This window comes from Candoia aspera, chromosome 8 (assembly GCF_035149785.1).
Source record: "Candoia aspera isolate rCanAsp1 chromosome 8, rCanAsp1.hap2, whole genome shotgun sequence".
NCBI classification, from domain to species: domain Eukaryota; kingdom Metazoa; phylum Chordata; class Lepidosauria; order Squamata; family Boidae; genus Candoia; species Candoia aspera.
In genome coordinates this window covers 8,000,682-8,024,779 of record NC_086160.1, presented here as the reverse complement: position 1 = coordinate 8,024,779, position 24,098 = coordinate 8,000,682, and positions in this window count along the sequence as shown.

The window sequence follows — 24,098 nt, the reverse complement described above, 5'->3', positions numbered from 1 at the left end:
TTGTTGAAAGGGGAGGACTTTCCTCTTTCACATATGGAGCACAGAACAAATCTGTGGTAAAGAAGAAAGATTAACCTTAAGGAAATATAATTTGCTTGCTGCTTTGGTTTTAATTCTGATCACAGTCAGTTAAATACAAGTGTTTTGCCTCCTTGCTAGATCTAACTGCAAAAAAAAACAGCTATGAAGGTTGTAATAATGGTTTCCTCTTTGAAAAAAAATGCTTACCACTCCCTGGAAAACATTATAAAATTATATTCTATATTTTATTATATATTATATGACATTACATATAGATACATAAACCAATGGATCATAAAACATAAGGACTGGAGGGGAACTTGGATATCATCTAGACTAACCCAGTGCAGGAATGCACTACTACCACAGTGATAGATAAAGTTTGGATTTATAGAAGACAGCTTTCTATAGGTTGGATACAGCCTAAGGACTCATCCTCATGTCCCACCTAACACAGGCTGAAGATGCCTCCTTCACCATTTTTAACACTGTAGGAGAAGAGACCTGTTAGTTTATGGTAGCCAAAAATCAGGTTGTAGTAGCATCTTTTCAGACTAACAATTTTTATTAAAAACATCAGCTTCCATGAGCTACAGCTACAGCTCAGTTCTTCAGATCCTTGTCACCAGGCTCCTTGTCTAGAAGAACCTCAACCCCTATGTCTGGGGGGGAATTCAGAGCCTTCACAGCAACCATGTCCTAAGTAATATCTGACCACAAGACACACACAGGGGGACACACATTAGACCTTGTTTTCACTTTGGAGTGTTTTACCATTAGGATATGGAGAATATTATACTTTGTCATGAACAGATCACTTTCTAGGCCAGATGGGATATATGGCTAACTGGTAACTCTGCAGGGTAGCATAGCTCATTAAACAAAACCACTGAATCATTGGAAATCATCTGGAAATCATCTGAGAAATCCAAAGGACAATTAGAGGCTTTCTCAGTAATCTGGTAGGCACTCCTGCTGGGGATCTGGTAGCTGCTTGGAATAGAGAGACAGCTGGGTCCTTTAATCTAATTGTCCCCATCCAGCCTGTCCCTGTTAACTGATATCAGGAGGGCTTCTTGGTTTACAGAAACCCTCCAGGAGATGAAGCAACAGAAGAGACACCTGGAGCTCAGGAGAAGGAACCAAAAAATGAATCTGACTAAGCACAAGTACAAGCTTATGTTCCAGCCTGAATTATGGCAATAAGAGAAGTGTGCCTACTTCTCTACTTCTCCATTTTACTGCATTTTTTTACACTTCGGTTCCCCTCATTTTCTCATGATTGTTAGTCCTTTAATATTGACATTTAAAATGGCATCATTCTAAGACAGAAAAAGGTCCACATGATTGGGAGATGATGTTCTCACAGAATAGTATTTAGTTGGGTTTGATTTCCTTTGGAAAAAAACCATTAAAGTCCACCAAAGTATTTATATCTGCAATAAATGTGAAGTCTCAAAGTTGAGTTCAATGTGTGGTGGTTATATGATGCAGTGTTATTATTTTCCAGGCAACAGTACATAAGTGCTTTGCCAAACCAATGCTCATTTTTTTTCCACTCAACTTCCCTAGTCTGCAGCCTTGAGATATCTTTGTGGTGTCCCACCCATTGCTCTGTATCCGATTTTAAGAGATGCAGCTGCCAGCTTTCAAAATAATGCGCTACAGCATTGTCTTCTTCTGCCTCTTCTTCCAAAAACTGTCTTGCAGTCTTTTGTCTCTTTTCACACAGACAGACCTAGTAACCAAGACAGCCTTTATCTAGGGGAAGAAACAAGGCTTCCCCCCTTCCACTTCTGTTTCCTAGCAAGTAAAAAATCCAGCTATTGAGAGTAATCTGCCTGTAATCTCTCTAACCAAAGTACCTGACAACTCTTCTAGGATTATTAAGAGAGTTACAGAAGGAAACCATAAACACTTTCTTCTACAAACTGCAAAGGAGACAACTATGTATGTGTTCTGTGTATTAAGGCCATGCACACCTTGAAAATGATTTAGAAAAAATGCTGTAGACCTTTCCTGCTATTCAGAAAGGCAGCTTTTTTTTTGCAGGTTTCCCCACAAGTCTCTGAAAAGATGCCATGGCTTTAAGAGTCTCTTTAGTGAAGCAAACTCCTTAAAGCAGCTGCATCTTTTTTGCAGCCCTTGAAAAAGCCTTTAATTATAGATAAATGTATTCCTATTTGTGATAAAATATACCTGACCCAGTTTCTCCTGAAGTCTTCATCAGTCACAAATGCTTAACTGTAGTTATTTATATACTTGTCAAACTAATTCTCATTCTCTCACAAGCGAACTTCAAGTTTTTGCTGGTATTTTCTCAATAGAGAACCATGGTTCCTTCTTCCTTTTACAACATCCATTTCCCTTTCATTCACTGCCAGCTAAATCCCTTTTCTGCTGCCTTGGTGTCTCTGAGAAATATAGCAGTAAGTCAAAGGGCAAGAGCAGTCAAAGCTAAGATGCCTCCTCAAGAGCATGAAAACTACTACTTATTCCTGCTTCTGTCCATTACTCCTCACTCAGGTTTGGCTGTTGGAAAGAGTAGAGGCATCCATACAATCTTACCTTTTCAAATGATCAACATCATCCCTTACTAGTATTTCAAATAAAAGCCCTGGCCTGTATGCCTTGAATAATACAGTCAACAGATTTCACTATCCTGCAGATTCACTACATAATTGTACCCTTTATCTATTTGAGCTCTTGAAATCATGCCATTTTTGAGACCCTTCACAATGCAATCAAATCATGAGTTTCTACCATTATTGCAGAAGTGTTGAGGCCCCTTCAAAGGAGATACATCACAACAGAATCAGTGGGGTACAGAGAAAGGGAAAAAAATTGAGAGGAAATGCATGCATTTACATATTAATAGATTTCAGATAGTTCATGTTGACAATGTTGAGTTTGCACCCCCAAATTATTTTAGCAAGACAAGCAATATATCATAATAGGTAACTGAGCCTTAGGAAGGAAGATGCAGAACATGCTCAAAATACATGAATTATACATGCATGAAATGCACATCATTTTACCATCATTTCTGAAAAGAAAACCAGTTAACAACAGATTTTCTTCTTTTCTACCATATTAGCAATTGAAAAAGATGAAGCTTGGCTTTTGGACAGTGCTCGCTGAGGCAAAAGGAGTAATGTTATGATCTTAGTAAGCAGCATGTCTAATCTGTGCTAAAAGTTTTCAAAAGTGATTAAGGGTTATTGTCATAACATCTCTCATTTAGTAGTAGAGAGCTTCCATCAGACCTAAACAGACTTGGAATTAAAAATAAAGGAAAAGAAATGATTTTTTTTTTTTTTTAAGTGGGAATTTGAGTTGAGAATGTCACAGTAAAAAAAAAAAAACAAGGAACAACACAAATAGAGGGGGTTGGTTAAATAATTGAGCTCTGAAAAGTTGAAAGTTATTTCAAAATAGCTAAACACTGAATAATGGCAAGCTTCTGGGGGTGGAATCAAATAACCATGTCATTGAAAAAAATATTTGGTATGTGGCAATAAAACTGAAAGCTAAATAATAAGAACTGAAAAGTGAAAATGGCCCTAGAAAAAAACATTATAAATCAAGGAGATTACAAAAACCACATACTGTAGTACAATTTATTCCTATCAACTGAATTTCACATATCAAAAACTAACTGCAAAAGGAATCAAAGGCAAAAATATTCCATATAGGTCCTTAGGTGGAAAGTGCATGGATTGTTCAAGTTCTGACAATAATGGATGAAGTTACTTTGATTATGGACTCTGTGTAAAAATTGACAAGGCTTCAGCACTTCCTTGTAAACCAGTGACAATCCTCATTTTTAACCCCTGTCTAGCAAATGCCTCTTTCTTTTGGGCACAGGAAAGATAAGATGGGCCCGCATTTGAAAATTGTATTGAGATGGTTGTGCTATACTGGCCATTCTTTAGATTTTGGGTTCCTTGCCAAGACTGTTAAAATATAAAATCTTAGCAATGAGACCATGAACAGATGCATCTGGTCTCTGGTGCATGAATGTAAATACTTCTAGGCACATGGAAAGTAAGGCATTAAGTAATATTCAGCTTGCCAGCTGAACATATTGCAGATGAGGCAGTCATTCTGAATTTCTGTTTATGGATTGAAATTCTATTCTTCCAGCAAATAACCAAAAGAACAAACATGCTGTAGGCTGTTTCAGATTTAGTGCATACCATATAAGGCAGTCCTCAAAGAAACCAACCACATTTCAGCCCACACGGTTTCAGATTCCAGGAAGGTGGGGTGCATCATCATTTTCAACAACCCACTACCTAAAGGACAATTTCTTTAAACTGTGAAGCAAACATGCCATGGGGGATCATCTTAAAATCTAAGTAGGTCATTTTTCTACCTTATTAATAATCAAAAAGGAAAGTGCTTTGGATTCTTCAATAAATCCTGAATTTAGAGCTACCATATATGAATTTCTCAAAAAGAGATACACTAAAGACCATGAAACATTTTTTATGATGTTCTTTTTTCGAAAGTTGATGTAAGGTTTCAGCACCAGAGTACTCCACAAACTGACCCAAACATCAAGTCTAGATCCCATTACAGGGCAAGAATCAAGAACACAGGTCCACAGTTAAAGAGTTGTTTCCAACAGATGGGAAGGGCCTGAAGGCTGCCTTTATATAAACCTTTGATTAGGAGATCTAATCAAGCTGGTGTGGTTTGATTAGATCTCCTCTGTTAAGGAGATATGCTGATCATCTTTGCTCAATCCTTCATACAGACTGGGCACCTTGCCAGAATCTGGCCCCTCATTATCTAAATTGGGTCTCACCTGCTTAGATTCATGTCTCCTGGAGTGGCTGCAGGTGTCTCATTGACTGCTGGCTCTTCAGGCTGTTGGTCTGTCAGGTCTGCCCCTTCAGCCTCTGACTCAGAGGATTCAGATGAGACCATAACAGATCCAGGGTTGGTTTTATTCTTCCCACACCATGTTGCACATGCAAATGTTAGGTTGCAGATGAAGGCTGAATCATACAGAACAACACAATTTTCACCGCAGGCAGGAGCTGCTCAAGATTTCTTTTTGGGTTAATTTAATCAACATGCCTGTGCACTCACACACATTTGATATCTGTAGAAACAAAACATAGCAAAACAATCCTTGTCTTCTGCAAAGCGGAAAAGGCAGCAAGCATGCATGGACTCATAATGTAAAGAATTTTAGAAGATGCTTACCCTGAACATTCTGCTTTCATTTCTTTCATAGCAAAACTGATGCAATAGACTTTTCTTTTCTTTTTCCCAGGCCATGAGTATTAAGATCAACTCACTCCAAAATGTCATAACATTTCCTATCCCTTTTTGTCTCTTGCATTATCAAGGAACACTATGATGCCAACCGCACAGGGAATCACTGGTCTACATATGCTTGTTTCATATCAAATCCCTTCAGTTGGAGAATTACAGATGCTACACTTGCAGACAGAACACACAAAATAGACACATCATTTCCCAGATGATGAATATGTAAAAAATGGACCTTCACATTGATCTTTACCTTCCCCTGCTAAATGGGGCAATGGAACTGTACAATATGTATGGTTCTGAACAAGAAAACGATGCCTTCTTAAAAGAGATAGACTGCCTTAATGAATTATGGCAACAATGCTCTTCTTTTAATACTGCATATATAAATTTATTAATTACTAGCACAATGACTAATATGAAATGTATATAGCTAATAGTAGTCATATCTCATTACAGCACTCTCTTCTTCTGTCACCTTAATAGTGGCTCCCACTACATTATTCAACAGAGAAGTCAGTAATTATTTGCATCCTTCACTGTAAAATGTTTTTGTGATCTCAGTTTTCTTTTCTCCCTCCTGGCACAGCCCTGTAAAACAGGGGACCTTGGTGAATGTTTGATGCCTATGGAAACGTTAACAAGATCATCTTACCGTTTGGGCTCCCTCTGTGAAATAAACTGCTATCAAAATGTTCAAGGAGGAGGCAGACTTCATATTTCAAAACCTTCCTCCAGAAAGAGTCCCTAGAGGGGCAGAGCTTTGTATGTAAATAGACTTCTTGAACAAGGGCATTGTTTTTCCTGCACATTATATTGCAACCAATACATTGCAGCTGGATTTACAGAGCAAGAAATTATATTCCAAATTAACCTTTAAAATAATAGAATTATTGCCATCAATAAAATTGCTTTCCTGGTTGTCTATAGTATTTGTACATTCTCTTTATTCAGGCGATGCTCTAGATAAATGTTGCTGCATATTTACTTTTAGTGATGAGGTCTTCAACAGCGGAAGGTCAAACTACTTTATGTACTGTGTCTTCCAATATAGATTTGGACAAGAGCACCTTCCTTCCTTGTGTCATCACCCTGAACTTGAAGGAAAGAGGTCAGTCAGATTTCTAACATCTTTGAATAGGCAGATGCTTGAAAAGAACAAAATAAATACTAAAGGGGATCCACAACTGGTACTATGAAAGGAAAATTTCTATTGTAGAAACCGCTTCTGGGCACTGATCTTTCAAGGTCAAGATATGTGACTCTGTGAAGTTAATTGGAAAAGAAGAATGAGGAGGCAATGATAGAGGAAGAGTAGAAAGATGTAATGAACGTTATTAGTTTTTTTTCCCCCTCTCTCAAATCACACTCCCATCCTTATGTCTATCCTAGAAAGACACTGACAACAAAGGTCTGCATAGTTAAAGCAATGGTGTTCCCTGTAGTAACATATGGCTGCGAGAGCTGGACCATAAGGAAGGCTGAGCGAAGGAAGATCGATGCTTTTGAACTGTGGTGTTGGAGGAAAATTCTGAGAGTGCCTTGGACTGCAAGAAGATCAAACCAGTCCATACTCCAGGAAATCAAGCCAGACTGCTCACTTGAGGTAATGATATTAATGGCAAAACTGAAATACTTTGGCCACATAATGAGAAGACAGGACACCCTGGAGAAGATGCTGATGCTAGGGAGAGTGGAAGGCAAAAGGAAGAGGGGCCGACCAAGGGCAAGGTGGATGGATGATATTCTAGAGGTGACGGACTCATCCCTGGGGGAGCTGGGGGTGTTGACGACCGACAGGAAGCTCTTGTGTGGGCTGGTCCATGAAGTCACAAAGAGTTGGAAGCGACTAAACGAATAAACAACAAAAAAAGAGAGATCTAATGGACATCCATGTCAAAGGTGTCCATGGAGTGTGTGAGAAAGTTGGGGACAATTGATTAAATCAGAGTCTTGCAATCACTCCATGAGCATAGCCTCTTTTGTATGGCTAGATTTTAAATCTGGAATAGTGTGTGATATGGTGCGACCCGGACATACATACTTTGTCAATGGGGTCTTATATGCCCATAAACTATACTAAGTTGAGTAAAAACTATATGTTACATATTATGTCCCATACTAGACAATAAGAGAAACAAAAGACAAAGTGTAATTTCTGGAGTAGTTCCCATATTACAGCCTATACATCTTGTGACCCATTACACCAAGAATAGATCATATTCTATGAAACATGTCTCTTAGATGTTTTAAAGCCCTTCTTTTGCAGTTCCAGGTAGCTATGATTGGATCATGATAGAAATATTATTAGAGTGACCCACACCACAGGGCTTGTAGACCCAGTGTGGTAGTCATTATTTGTATGACATATTTACTATCACTCAAAAGCTTCCAGCAGTTAGAGAAAATGAATTCAGTGGATTCTGCTCGGTAAACAAAGCATTATTTGGTCCAATGTTATGATAAACCAAAATCAGAGAGGGGTTCCTTTGAGGACTGTATTCTAATTATTAGAAATATCCAGGTTTCTGAACTAGTTCTCCATAGGGCTTGTGACACTTACGTACTTCACTGCATCTGCAGGGATAGGTGCCTTCTCTAAACGGAGCAGATTAAACAGAGTTGTGTAATATTAACCTTCGAATCATACACATACACACACTGTCAAAATTACTTAATGACACTGAACAGTCGCAATATCAATTGCGTGTCCTTTCATTTATTTTGCCTCTGTTTTCTGAAGTCCACAGGGGAGCACCATGCCAAATGCACAGTGAAACAGGCTGCCATTTAGCATCCAGGAGGTGTGGATGGCAAGTCTTGGAACAGATCCCAATATGACATTCCTTACAAAAAGTAACTGGCTTGATATTGCTGGCCAGCTCTAGAGTGGCCAAAGGTGCTTTCAAGCTTGAGGTGCCTCCTTGTTATTCCAGGAACAATCCCAATTACAACTGTGCTTACCTCTGAGGTTACAATGTCTTTATTCACTCAGCAAGTGTGCAGTTAACTGTTCTCATCGGTTTTGTTAAGGCTGCCCAAAAAGGCAGCTGAGAGAAATTTGCCAGAAATGCACACCATATTCCACAGAAATGTTTTATTTCAATGATCTGCACAGTTAATTCCATTGTTAAAGTAATAGAGACAGATATACATGGTTTGCAGATCAGGGCACTTGTACTCTGTGTGTGTTTGTGTGTACATATAACACAGACACACAGACATGCATATATAGCATTTGTTGTTGTTTTTTTGGGGGGTGGGTGGAAACCACTGATAGAATGTTTAATATGAGAAAGGTAATAGGGAAGAGCTACCAATCTGATGTACAGTTTCAGTTGACAAGTGCTTCTTATCTGCACAAATACGCACACTTGAAAATGCCATGAAGCAAGTGACCATTGCTTCATCTGATAGGATGTTGTTTAAGCAGGAAGGCAAGTCTGTGATGGAGGAAGTGGTGGTTCCAGGAACAAAGCAGTAGTATGATAAAGAGAGAAGAAAACTGCTATTATCCGTGAAAGAGTTCTGTAGGTCATTCATCCTCTATGCTAAATAAATGCATGTAGGGTCTCTTTCTACAGTAGGTATTTGAACAAGCAAAGGGAAGGCACAATGAAGGAGGGGCTGGTGGCAGAACGTGCAAGTAGGAAGAAGACAAATGGAGCATTCAAAGGGTTCTCGTCAGGGGAAGAGATAGGGTACAGATGGAAAGCTCAGCATCAGAAATGATCCTAAGTCCTATTCTCCTGTGTATAGGTCAGTTGGCATCCTATTGTTTGTGCAGAACAGTTGTGTTGCAATGACAGGTTTTGTTTCTATTTCCAGCAGCAAATGCATTGCTTGTCCCATATCCTTTCCCTCTAAGGATACCGTGTGCGATATTCCTTGGTGACAGCTATATTACAGGAGGGCTATTCAGCCCCTTGGCTGAGGCTTCTGATAATAATTTCTGTTCAGGGATGCTTTGGGCCTTTGGAAGAGTTCTTTTCTTGGAGCCCCTGCAAATAAGGTTGAATAGAGTTTTGGCCACAGGCTAAGATGTCTCAGTGTCTCAGAGCCCTTGGGAAGGAATTGTCTTAGGGATCAAGATCAAAAGCAAATTCTTCATATCAGTTGACCTGGGTCACAACCCCCTCTGAGGGTGAAAAGTACAAAGACATGAGTATTGCAATGAATGCCCAGCAACCATCACAAAACAAACTTTCCAGTGATGTAGATTAATCTATCTCAGATACACAGTATGTCACATTTATAACCTGCCAGAATCGTAGACACTCTAGGTGGCTGGATACACTCACTTCAGCATAAGCATTTAGGATGTGAACCCCATGCAGACACAAGCCTATGGAAAAAATTGCACTGCAAAGTGTCATTTTGCATTGGCTTGCAACCTGCATGTGTAGAAACATTATGTTTTTGCATGGAACTACGATCCCCTTTAAACAAGGTTGCATCACAGTCCCGTGGAATCTGCTCAATAAAACCTTTTCAGTTCTGTCCTCATAACTTAGAAAGGTATCTGCCCTGCAGTGAGTGTTAAATCAGGAATTTGGGAAATGCCAGCCAACAATGTGGTCTGCAACGGAATATTCAGCTCTGGCCAAGGGACAGAAGGATAGGCAGTTCAGTAATTTAAGAGCAAAAGGCCATGTTCCTCGATGAACTCCTTGATACTGGTTTTCTGGTTTCTTTCTGACTTTTTTCTTTCCTTCACTTCACCTCTGCTTCACTTTATCCTATCGTCAGTTTTCCTGCGAAGATATATGACATCTATCTTTAGTTATAGTACATGTTGCTAATAGAGCTGGCAAAGGAAGCCAGGAAAAACAAGGAACCAGAAGATGACTAAATGGCCTGGTAAGACTCTTCTGGTCAATATGCAGAGCTATGTGTGTGCATGAGGAGGCTGAGTGCCTATATAGTTGGGCATGAAATGAGATCTCATAAAAATAATGAAGCCACTGCTACTTTCTTGGGAGACTTCCTAAGTAAGCAGAGGCATGCAAATTGTCTCTTTCTCTCTGTGGCAGAGAGAATGTGTATATGCAGGTGTGTAAGGTCAAAAAGAGCCAATGTCTTTCTGTTGTTATTCATTCAGTTGCTTCTGAGTCTTTGTGACTTCATGGACCAGCCCACACAAGAGCTTCCTGTCGGTCGTCAACACCCCCAGCTCCCCCAGGGATGAGTCCGTCACCTCTAGAATATCATCCATCCACCTTGCCCTTGGTCGGCCCCTCTTCCTTTTGCCCTCCACTCTCCCTAGCATCAGCATCTTCTCCGGGGTGTCCGGTCTTCTCATTATGTGGCCAAAGTATTTCAGTTTTGCCTTTAATATCATTCCCTCAAGTGAGCAGTCTGGCTTAATTTCCTGGAGGATGGACTGGTTTGATCTTCTTGCAGTCCAAGGCACTCTCAGGATATTCCTCCAACACCACAGTTCAAAAGCATCTATCTTCCTTCGCTCAGCCTTCCTTATGGTCCAGCTCTCGCAGCCATATGTTACTACGGGGAACACCATTGCTTTAACTATGCGGACCTTTGTTGTCAGTGTGATGTCTCTGCTCTTAACTATTTTATCGAGATTTGTCATTGCTCTTCTCCCAAGGATTAAGTGTCTCCTGATTTCCTGACTGCAGTCAGCATCTGCAGTAATCTTCGCACCTAGAAATACAAAGTCTTTCACTGCTTCTACATTTTCTTCCTCTATTTGCCAGTTATCAATCAAGCTGGTTCCCATAATCTTAGTTGTTTTCAGGTTTAGCTGCAAGCCAGCTTTTGCACTTTCTTCTTTCACCTTCATCATAAGGCTCCTCAGTTCCTCTTCACTTTCAGCCATCAAAGTGGTATCATCTGCATATCTGAGATTGTTAATGTTTCTTGCAGAGATCTTAACTCCAGCCTTGGATTCCTCAAGCCCAGCATGTCGCATGATGTGTTCTGCGTACAAGTTGAATAGGTAGGGTGAGAGTATAGAGCCCTGCCGTACTCCTTTCCCAATCATAAACCAGTCCGTTGTTCCGTGGTCTGTTCTTACTGTTGCTACTTGGTCGTTATACAGATTCTTCAGGAGGCAGACAAGATGACTTGGTATCCCCATACGGCTAAGAACTTGCCACAATTTGTTATGGTCCATACAGTCAAAGGCTTTAGAATGGCCAATAAAAGAGAAACAGATGTTTTTCTGAAACTCCCTGGCTTTTTCCATTATCCAGCGGATATTGGCAATTTGGTCCCTAGTTCCTCTGCCTTTTCTAAACCCAGCTTGTACATCTGGCAATTCTTGCTCCATGAATTGCTGAAGTCTACCTTGCAGGATCTTGAGCATTACCTTACTGGCATGTGAAACGAGTGCCACTGTTCGATAGTTTGAACATTCTTTAGTGTTTCTCTTTTTTGGTATGGGGATATAAGTTGATTTTTTCCAGTCTGATGGCCATTCTTGTGTTTTCCAAATTTGCTCGCTTATAACATGCATTACCTTGACAGCATCATCTTGCAAGATTTGGAACAGTTCAGCTGGGATGCCGTCGCCTCCTGCTGCCTTGTTATTAGCAATGCTTCTTAAGGCCCACTCAACCTCACTCTTCAGGATGTCTGGCTCTAGCTCACTGACCACACCGTCAAAGCTATCCCCAATATTGTTATCCTTCCTATACAGGTCTTCTGTATATTCTTGCCACCTTTTCTTGATCTCTTCTTCTTCTGTTAGGTCCTTGCCATCTTTGTTTTTGATCATACCCACTTTTGCCTGGAATTTACCTCCAATGTTTCTAATTTTCTGGAAGAGGTCTCTTGTCCTTCCTATTCTATTGTCTTCTTCCACTTCCGTGCATTGCTTGTTTGAAAATAATTCCTTATCTCTTCTGGCTAGCCTCTGGAATTTTGCATTTAATTGGGCATACCTCCCCCTATCACTGTTGCCTTTTGCTTTCCTTCTTTCTTGGGCTACTTCTAGTGTCTCAGCAGACAGCCATTTTGCCTTCTTGGTTTTCTCTTTCTTTGGGATGTATTTTGTTGCTGCCTCCTGAACAATGTTGCAAACTTCTGTCCATAGTTCTTCCGGGACCCTATCTACTAAGTCCAGTCCCTTAAATCTATTCTTCACCTCCACTGCATATTCCTTAGGAATATTAGTGAGCTCATATCTAGCTCGATCTGTGGGTCTTCCCTAATCTCTTTAATCTGATCCTAAATTGTGCAAGAAGAAGTTCGTGATCTGAACTACAGTCAGCTCCAGGTCTTGTTTTTACCGACTGTATAGATGTCCGCCACCTTTGGCTGCAAAGGATGTAGTCAATCTGATTTCGATGTTGTCCATCTGGGGAAGTCCATGTATAAAGCCATCTCTTAGGTTGTTGGAAGAGAGTGTTTGTTATGCAGAGTGAGTTGTCTTGGCAAAATTCTATCAGCCTATGTCCTGCTTCATTTTGTTCTCCCAGGCCATGCTTACTTGTAATTCCAGGTGTCATTTGACTGCCCACCTTAGCATTCCAGTCTCCCGTGATGAACATAACATCTCTTTTAGGCGTGTTGTCCAGTAGGTGCTGCAGATCCTCATAGAACTGCTCTACTTCAGCTTCTTCAGCATCTGTGGCTGGGGCGTATATTTGGATCACTGTGATGTTAGACGGCTTGCCCTGAATTCGAATTGAGATCAATCTATCATTTTTTGGATTGTATCCAAGCACTGCTTTAGCCGCTTTACTATTAATTATGAAGGCTACTCCATTTCTTCTGTGGTCCTCTTGTCCACAGTAGTAGATCTGGTGGTCATTTGAGGTAAAGTGGCCCATTCCAGTCCATTTCAGTTCACTGATGCCCAAAATGTCTATCTTTAATCTTGACATCTCACCAATAACCACATCCAATTTGCCCTGGCTCATAGATCTTCCATTCCAGGTTCCAATGGTGTGTTGATCCTTAGAACATTGGATTCGCCGTTCACCACCAGCACCGTCGGCCACTAGCCATCCTTTCGGCTTTGAGCTAGCGGCGTCATCACATCTGGGGCTAGTTGAACTCATCCTCTGTTCCTCCCCAGTAGCATTTTGACCATCTTCTGACCTGGGGGTCTCATCTTCCGATGGTATACCAACATATCTCTGGTTGTACTGATCCATTTAGTTTTCACGGCAAAAATACTGGGGTGGGTTGCCATTACCTTCCCCAGGGATCACATTTAGTCTGACCTGTCATGACCTTCCCGTCTTGGGTGGCCCTTCATGGTTTAGCTCATGGCATCATTGAGGTGCTCAAGCTCCAGCACCACGACAAAGTAACGATCCTTTGCTGAAGTAGATCTCTCTACTTTTGTCAAAATGATGGAAGCACTGTCACACTGTAAGCTCTGTGTGCATGCAACATCAAGTCACACGTACAATTATGCCCTCTATAATCACCAGGGTAGTTTCCAACACTCCAGCTGCAACCTGCAATGAGATCCAGGTGTTTTTAAACCGGAGAGGGTGAGAACAAGTTAGAGGCATCACTAGGCACTGGAAATGGTCAGAAGCCAGTCATCCTCACAACCACCTTACCCCTAACATCTCTGCTTCATTTGTCAGAAATATAACACTTTTACTCAGTTTTAATCCTGGAACACTCCAATCACCCATTTTACTTTGTTTCAGATGTCAGGGGATGTGAAAGCCCTTGCTGGTGATCTGTAACAGGAGGAGAAGCAAGTTCCTCTGGAACGAGAACTGCATTGGCATTGATAACATCTTAGAGGCTCAATGTCTCAGGATTTGGAAATAACTTTTGCTTGTATTGCCAGCTGCTTTATTTTTCCTTGAACGCTCTAGGGATGGGTGCAACCTCTAAGAGAAGTCAAGAGGAAAATCCCAGGCATGGAAGGATTTGAACACTCCTTTCCTTCATTTTCTTTTAGAATAACTTCTATGTACTGATGTAACACTATCCATGTTCTAACCTATTCTCTCACATGTAGTTAGTTCCTTCTTTGGTCTGGTTTGCTAGAAAATGCTGCCAAAACCCATAAACTGGAAATATTTTCTCCCCCCACCCCATAGATTTTGTTAATGTAAAGTACCATGACTCTGCTCTGAAAGAAGAAGAACAGAATGGCTGTAAATCTCTGTTCTCTAAAGAAAGTAAGGAACTACAGTGACTTAGAGTTCTGGAATATCAATTTTCATTGCATGTTCCTCTTATTCTTAGATGTGCATCCTATTTGTCTAGAATGGGATCGCAGCCAAAATTGATTTCACTTTGCCATACAACTTCAGGACAACATTGGCAGTTTTTATTACAAGTTCAGAATTGTGCTCACAAACAAAAAGAAGAACTGGCATCAGAATGCAAGACTACAGCAGCTTGTATCATTTGAGGAGTTTGAATGTAGTGCTATTTGGACCCTTTCCAAGTTTTAGCAGTGTTAAAAATGTTCATGTTCAGCAGGGAGACACCCTTTCTTTCATGTGGGCTGATCTTCTCCCACTTTAGGCCACTGTTGATGAGTGATTCACACAGTCCTCAAAATTTACAGATTGGTGTTAATCATTTTGTATCAGTCACATTTGTGAGGAAGAATAATCTTCTCCTAAGGGGGGAACTATAAAGCATAAAGACAAAGATCCAATCATAAAGAATACTAGGCCTGGATCACATTCCCCCACTCCTTTCTCTAACAGCTATAGTCTACTTGATCCTAAACTATTCATTATTGCAACAGGGGAATTATCCCAATCATGTTGACCAACAGCATATTTTTTACAATCTGTACTTCCTTCCTGAGTTCTGAGGTCAGATGGAATATTGAATGTTTACTTTCTTGCTTCATTCTTTAGATAGATAGACAGACAGACAGAAGATAGAGGATAGAAGTAGAGATGGCAATAGAGGGGAAAATGATAGAGTCAGAGAAAACAATATCTTTTTTCTCAAGCAGCATCTTGGGTAAAACATATCTCTCTCTTCTTATTTTACTTTCAGCCATTTGTTTGTAAACTTTAGACAATCTTGTATTTTTCATAACCACCAACGTTCTATTCACATTAGGAATTTTCACCATGTTCACAACTTTTTTGACTTTCTGAAACTATGTTTCTCAGAAAGTCATTGGAGAAGCCGAGGACCACCACCCTCTCTGCCTTTGCTTTCAATTTATGTTTCCTCATATACAGAGTGGATTGCTGGCTGTCTTAGCTTGAACTCTTCTGAAGCTGTAAGGCACAGATGGACAATCTATTTCTTAGAGTGGCTTGGCCTCTTATATCTCCCATGTAATGCAAAAGACGGGATCTTTCCAACCAAGAGATATTCCCTTGCATCTGGATTTGAAGCTGAGGTAGTAATGACTCTCACACTATATCTTGTTTCATTGCACAATATTAATTATGGGGGCCAACTCTATTTAGAAACTCCCATGTGGGTATATAGAATATATTCAGACCAAACAGTAATGTATATCTTAGCATTATAAGAATAAATAAATCCTTCTTCTGGAATTATATGCTCAACCTTCCCTTCCTTAACCTTGACCACAAGGGGGAGATCAAATTAATCACAGTTTAGCATGTCATCTGAATCCTAAACTGTGGTTAATCTTATATATGGGTGCTGAAAATAAGCCTGTTTCATCAATTATGATTTGAGGCAAGCTGGTTTCTCTTAATCACAGTTAAGCTTAAGCATCATTTGACTGAGCTGAGACAACACAAGTTGCAGTTAATGAAAAATGGAAATGAGAGCTAGGAGAAATGAGGGTTGTTCCCATCAATCTTCTGAATTATATTGGAACCATCGCTATGAAATGCTTTCAGGGAACAAGACCTTAATATGGAGTTGTGGGATTACTTTAGCATGATATGGCATTCTTAATAGCTATTGCATTCCAAGTTAAATAGAATAGTAATTCAGACTTAATCTGAGGTAAATACAACAGAATTTACCTGCACATTTAAATGAATTTACTAAGCAACACCTATATATAGTTTGGCTACGTTGTAGTACCATTTGGCTGACCTTGAGAAGCTAAGCAGGGTCAGCCTTGGTTAGTACTTAGATAGGGGTTCATCAGGTAATCCCAGAACACTTTGCTAGAATAAGAATTTTAAAAGAAGAAATCTCTTTAGAAGAAAACAATAGCAAACCATTTTTGTACTGCTGCCAAAAAAAGTGCTCATGAAGCCACCAGGAGTCAGGCTTGGAGAAAAGGGGACTTTTCTCTTAAAGCCATGTAATCCCGTTGAAAGCTTTAGGCTGTATAATTAAGTCCTATGAACAACTGGGAGTAAGATCATTTGAAAACTTTCCTCCAGGAAGATACACATCCATGCTGTTTTTTCCCCCCATTCTTCCATTACATAAGCCCTCCTTCACCTTTATTCTAAAAATGCTTTTTTCCAAAGAATCCATCAATAATTCATATATTTCCCAAATGACTTGATACTGAGGATTATCAGCCTGCCTACTGCTACAGGATACCCACTTACATGTAGGAGATACCAATAATCAAAACCCAATTACTTGCCACTGAATGTCTGACAAAACTTCACATGAATGGGAGGAAGCTTTTTGCTGCCATAAACTGCCAGGGATCCTCCAGATATTATAATAATAATCCCATTTTTGTTGGATGAGGGGGAAGAAACCTTGTTTGAGACTGAATAACAGTTAAAGCCATGTTTTTTGAGCACACACATTTAAATATAAAACACTGTCTGCAGTTGCATACATTTTTCTCCAACATGCATGACAGGTAAGATTATTTTAGGAAGCTGTCTGACTTCTCTTTTTTTAGGGTTTTTTTTTTCCTTTTCAAAGCTATCATTTGTGTTTTTAAGTCAAAAAGAAGTTGCTAAATGTCACCATCTATATAGTTTTCATTTTCTCCCTGTGTCATCATTTTCTTGTTTCCTGCCCATAACTTAGCTGGAATTTAAGAATAACCACCTTTAATGTCTCTGACTGGCCCATCTCTTTGCTTGCTTTAAAGCTTTTTGTCTTCTCAGCCTCTTTTATCTCCCTGCAACCCCACATTCTCTTTTTCCTAATACTCTTTCCTGTCCATAATCATAAAGCTCTATAAGCTCTTTTGTGCCTTAAATAAATACTGTCAATTCTTTAAAGCTCAACATGGTGCATACTTTTTCAAAGGTAGCTATTAAGTGTGTGTATATACAAACATACACGTGCTTGGTTTTTAGGTTCATTCTGAGTTCATTATTCTTAGTGCTGATATTTAACAAAGAAAAAGAATCTATTAAAAATGTCAAAGAATTTTGTCTCATCTGTAATTAAATTTAACCCTCCTGTGTTTATATATAGCACTGCTGTTACAACACCAAACACATATAACTGCTCCAAATATAAAATTATTTGCCATTCCAACCTTTATAAGAAAGAAAGAAAGAAAGAAAGAAAGAAAGAAAGAAAGAAAGAAAGAAAGAAAGAAAGAAAGAAAGAAAGAAAGAAAGGGGAATGTTGTGTGAAGACAAAAAAAGAGAGAGAAAATTGTCATTTCTCAGTTACTTCATTGGGAAAGCTAATTATGAAAACAGATTTTCAAAGTCTATAAAATGTGTTTAGTTATACAGCATGCTTAAATCTATTGCAATGGAAGTTGGGTGCAAATTAATTTTACCCAAAGGCAGATGGTAGAAACACCCCCTTCTATCTATGGGGAACATTTGTTCGCTTTTGAGTCTTATAACTAGCTGTCCTTGGTGAGTTTTGCACATTTGAAGTGAAATGTACCATATGTTTGCAAGTCAGACTAAGCTGAAACAACTATCTCACTGCATGTCGATTTTCACAATGTTTGCGATTTTCAGCATTCACAGAAAAATATCTCCCCTGTGTTTCAAGGTTCAGCTTGGTCCTGTTTTCATTCTTATACATCCACATACGAAATGAGAAGCTAATCAGCTTATTACACATCAAAATTCATCAACTCTGAATTTTGTCAGCATCCTGAAGATATAGACCTGACTCTCCAATTCAAGAGCTGCATCAAGTGCACAGTTCTCACTCCCTCAGGGTGCCTTCAAGGCTAGGAGGCCAGAATTCCTCCCAGGTGTTGACAGTCATTATATATGTCATCAGTGAACAGGAATTTTATTTGGATGGGCAATTGGTTTCTGCCCTTTAAGGTAGGCCAGGTCAAGAAACAGGCACGACAGGGATTCCAGGAAAGCACTCAGGCCCTTGGTGCTCTCTGAGCTTGGTTGTTTGCTTGCAGATGTTTCATTACCCAACTAGGAAACATCATCAGGGTGAATGCAAGACCAAGAACTCCACAAACAGAACTTTTGATGAGGAGCAAAAAAAAGACAGGCGTTTGAAGTCAGCTCCAGATCTTGCTGTTCATAGGGGGTCAATTCATTTAAATCTAGCTTTTTTCTGGCTTTGTGCTGGTCATTTGAAATCAGAGCAAAGCTGGAATTCCTTCCAGGGGGAAGGGGATTGGACTAGAAGTTGCCTTCCAACCCTATGATTCCATGATTCCCTCCTTCCTTCCTTTTTTCAGGGCTACAACTGAACTGAACTGAACCATACCTTACTTTTAGCCAAGTCACATGACCTGGCTGGTATTCATGGACGTGTGTCAATGGGGGAGTCCCAGCCCACTAAATAATTGCAATGACAAATGTGGTAGGAATGTATGCCCTAGTCCCAGGGTGATTCCTTAGTAAACCAGACCATTGTTTCTTCTATTTACACTCACAGGGAGTTACTCTCAAGTATTTCAGAGACAAATTTTTCCCAACCCAACCTAGAGATGCTAAGGATGGAAACTGGGATCTTCTGCATACAAAATAGGCATTAAGACACTGAGCTGTGATCTACCACTGGTTTCAATTTACTTTTGTTGAAATTCTGCCAGGAAATCTGGCTTCTCTACTAGTGGGAAAGGCTGGCAAAAATGTGGAATCTAATTTTCTCAGCATTGAACTCATTGACATCAATAAAACAGATGTTAACACTGTGGTTACTAACTAACCAGGCTATCATTGAAATAATACTAAAATCAAAATTACAGAATGACTTAGAAATTAGACCAGCAATTAATACGCTGAAGGAGGGAAGTAACATCCCATAGGTAATGAATGCAGCAGAACCACATCTATAAAAAAGGGCATAGTTAAGCTATAAAAGTTGTAGTTTTTAAAAGACATAATGCAAGTTATCTGAAGCCATAAAACTACTGCTTACAGTTCATGTGGTCTCTGCAGCGGGGAGATAGGAGTCAATCCTCATCTCTTTCTCTGCTTTATTGCATTTATGGGCCCCAGTATCATTACTAGGACTGATCCAGGTTGTTGGCGGGTGGGGTGTGTGTCTCTGGATGGCATGTTTATGCTACAAGGACTGGGCCAGAAAGGTGAGTCTGGTCACAAATCAGAACTATGTATCAGGAGCTTGTAATTGTTCACCATCTTGGCACCTCCACCCACAATCTGAAATCTTACAGCTGGGGCTCATTTCCAGCTTTGTTTGTTTTTAGCCCTAAAAGCCCTGATCAAGGAGATATTTATTTATTTTATTTATTAAACACATTTATATGGCCACCCAACTCACACACAGTGACTCTAGGCAACTTACAAAAATATCATGGCTAAACCCCATGAAATCAGTGAGACTAATTTAGTTGTAACTTGAGTTACAGCTAACTCAACAAGTCTGCTTAGCCCTATTGATTGCAAACTTGCTCTTGCATGGTCCCATTCATTTCAAAAAATCTTGTCAGAAGTTCATGATGAATTTGGCCCAAGTCTTACTGAAATACCTTAGTGAAAAAGGACTTGCATAATAAGGGTAATCATATAATACAATCTAGCCTTAGGGAAGAAATTCTAATTTGCCTGTAATCTTGCTTCCTGGATGTATCCATGCATGATTTATCTTATTGTCACAACTGGATTCAGATGTGAATGTAAATTGCTGAAGAAGCAGTTTACTAGTTTAACTTGTTCCCATTAGAGAGGCAGATTTCATATTGAGCAATTGGGAAAACAAGTTGCGTGTGTGAGAGAGATACTGCCCCGGATGTATCTCTCCCTACTTTGAAATTACAGATCTGAACATGCAGAAGTTAACTGCTTTGCTAGGCGAGCTGCTCCCCAAGAAAATCTTATGCTTAAATGATGCAGAATTAATCATGCTTTTAGCAATGTGTAAAATGCTTAGGCTGCAGTTCCACATGTGAGCATATTCCATAATCTACAAATATGCAACAACGTTATCTGTTTCATGCGATGGCTATAGTAATACTTCTCACATTTCATGCTTTGGAACAGTGCAGTCTTCCATATTGAGCAAAGACCTGATACACCACCATTATGATCCCACTGATTTGGGCAGGAGATCTGGACTGTGACATTCTCATGAATACCAAATGAATGAATTACTTACGCAATAATGAATGCAGATGAATTAGTGATGAAAAGGGGAATTATGAGCACCACTTATAGTAAGACACTCTAACCTCCATTTTCAATTCATATCTTTTCCCTTTTTGTAGCATCTTCACCTGGGAATACCTGTAAATTATAATATTATTAGAGCTATACAAAGCTCTGATGCAAAAGGCTGTTCCAATGGGCATATGATCAAATCACACCTTCTGAGCAAATCCTCAAACAGAATTCAATCCAAATTACCCCTTTGAAGCAAATTCTCAAGTGAATTAAAGTGATTTGATGTGATGAGTTAAAACAGGTACTTGTGAATTGATCCAAATATTTGATGGGCTTTGTGCATGAAAAAGTTAATGCCCCTTTTGAGGGAAGCTACAGTGACTGATGATTTATTGTTAATTGCCAGAACAAAAGGTGCATTTTTGCAGATTCCCAGGGTCATGAAAAAAGTGACACATGTTAGGAAATAACTAAAAATCCAGGCAGGAAATTGGTTTAAGTTAGAGGTTCCCAAACTTTCTCTGTTCACATTGCCCTAAATATCTCAGTAGCATTTTCACAGTGCCCCTAGGCCAAAACTGTGAACTACCTCAAGGTAGTAGCTCGCATAGTGTCCAACACACATTGAGTATCACTCTCTTTCTCTTGAAAATATAAAATATCCTGCTGCACCCCTGTAAGTTTGCTGTGGCATGTCTCTACAGTGTGGGAACCAAAGATTTAAGGCAGTGTTTCTCAACCTTGGTAACCTGAAGATGTGTGGACTTCAACTCCCAGAATTCCCCAGCCAGCAATTCTGGGAGTTGAAGCTCACACATCTTCAAGCTGCCAAGGTTGAGAAACACTGGTTTAAGGTAAGGAAGATTTATTCCATGATATGTTTTTCAATTAAGCCAGTTACACAAAGCTTGAGAAAAGTCTCAATAATCCTGTTTTGGGGCAGCACAATAATACCAATCACATGGAACAACAATCCATCCATCACCAATAAAGAAGGATGCAAATGTACTTCAGTAATCAAATGCTCTTGTAAAAAAAAAAGAAAGAAAGAAAACCTGCTTGATAAAATCTGCATTACTTTCTCTTGGAGAGAAAGGTCTTCTTATTCGTGACTTGTCCAAAAAAAAGTGTGAATTGGCAATAAAACTAAGAGGCAAACTTCCACTCAATTCAGTTTATATATATTAAATATATATAATAAATAATGTTATTTTATTTTATATTGTATGTATTAAATATATATTAAGTATAAATATATTTTATATATAAATATATTAGAAAACATATTGAACTCCAGCTACTTTAGATAATCTTTCTACCTGTTTTATCCTCTCCTCTATTCAAAATACCCTTCACAAACTTTATTTTTCTTAAATATTAATGGAATGTAGCTAATATAGATCATACTGAATACACACATCCTCAACTTTTCATCTGTGTTTTTGTGTTCTATGTCTATCTGTATGAATGACTGTCTGAAAGATAGGCTTCTCCACAACAGCTTTCAAAGCAGCTTATAAACCATCATAATTATCTATGAAATTTAAGCTATTAAAAAGAAGTAGCAAATCAAGCATCAGACACTTCTACCTATCTACCAACCTATATTTCAACAGTGAGAGTAAGCGATCCCTCAAATAACTTTTTGGAAGAGTAACAACTCCAGTTTACAAGGGCATCTGTCTATGTAGGCCCTAAGAGTCAAGCCAAATTGTTGGCACATCATCATTCTTGGAACCTGAATAGGCAAAATTCCTGCCCTCAATGATGAGTGAATTTATTAAATGGGATCTCTGTTGAGTTGCTTATTTATTTATTCATTTGATTGGCCACCCATCTTAAGAACACTACCCTGGGCAGCTCAGAACAACAATAGAAACCAATAAATAAACAAATAAACAAAACAAAACTCAGCCATACTCCTCAGATGCATCCAACAGAACCATCCACAGACTCCCACCTTACCCTATCCCAGCAAACCACTATTTTTCCAGATTGCCAAACTAAAGAACTGAACTTCGTTCTTCCAGATAAGAATGACACTGATTGATCCATCTTCTCTTCATTAGTGATATTTTAGATACTTCCCTTTCTCTTTCAAGTTCTTTTACAGCACCCATTTTGGGACTGGCTCCATCTGATCACATCCCAAACACTATTTTAGAAAACAGGAAGCATGTTCTAGAAGAAAAACAATTTTTGGGGAGGACCAATGGTGCAGAGTCAAGGTATCTGAATCAACAGTGTTCCTTATGTGAAGGAAGGAAGGAAGGAAGGAAGGAAGGAAGGAAGGAAGGAAGGAAGGAAGGAAGGAAGGATTTGGTCTATATCTGGCTAATGGGCTTTTGAACACAATTCTGCTGGATATTCATATCCTGTAGATATCACAGGAAATGCAAAATGAAGGGTAGAGTCCACTGATATCCTTTTGCCTTTATAATTTTTGGAGTTAATTTTCTGAATAAAATTGTGGATCATGGGTGAATCACAGAGATGCTGAAAGAAAAATTTATTCATTTTCTCCTAACCTGGGTGACTGTTGGATCTCTGGCCACCAGGTTGATACAAAACAGGTCAGCTTTTTGAAAGTCTAGTTGAACTATTGTGTCCTTTGGAACAATTTATGCAAAGAGTACCCCCAGGACTTTGTGATAGTTGCAGCAACAAGGAAATATTTTACTGCATCCTTTCAGAATGCTCATATTATAGTGATGTTAAAGGATTGCAGAGATTGTCTGAAATATTGGATTCCCTTTATTAGCAACATGTGTATGTGGTGTTTTTTTTTAATGACTGGACCCCTTGGAAAATTATATTAAGGTCCTTGAGGAAATGTTTTATGAAGCTCTGCAAGCTATAATTAGACAGCTTTACAGACTATTTTCCAATAGGTAGTGACAATACTATCTATGTTAGACCTGTTTGACAGCAGAAGCTGTATTACTTTGAAAAAAATGGGAGGGAAGGGGTACTTGGGGTCTAGCAACGTTAGTTGGGATCCCAGGTTCCCAACTTGATTCCTTATCTAGGAATTAAGTGATGAAATGGTATGGTCTTTGTGTGTGTGTGCACGCGTGATATTTCATACTATGTAATAGAATATATTACATATATTCTATTATATATTACATATATATTAGAATATATATGAATATATTCTATATATATATATAATATTACATATATTACATATATTGCTTTGTAACTGTGGTGTTGGAGGAAAATTCTGAGAGTGCCTTGGACTGCAAGAAGATCAAACCAGTCCATCCTCCAGGAAATAAAGCCAGACTGCTCACTTGAGGGAATGATATTAAAGGCAAAACTGAAATACTTTGGCCACCTAATGAGAAGACAGGACACCCTGGAGAAGATGCTGATGCTGGGGAGAGTGGAAGGCAAAAGGAA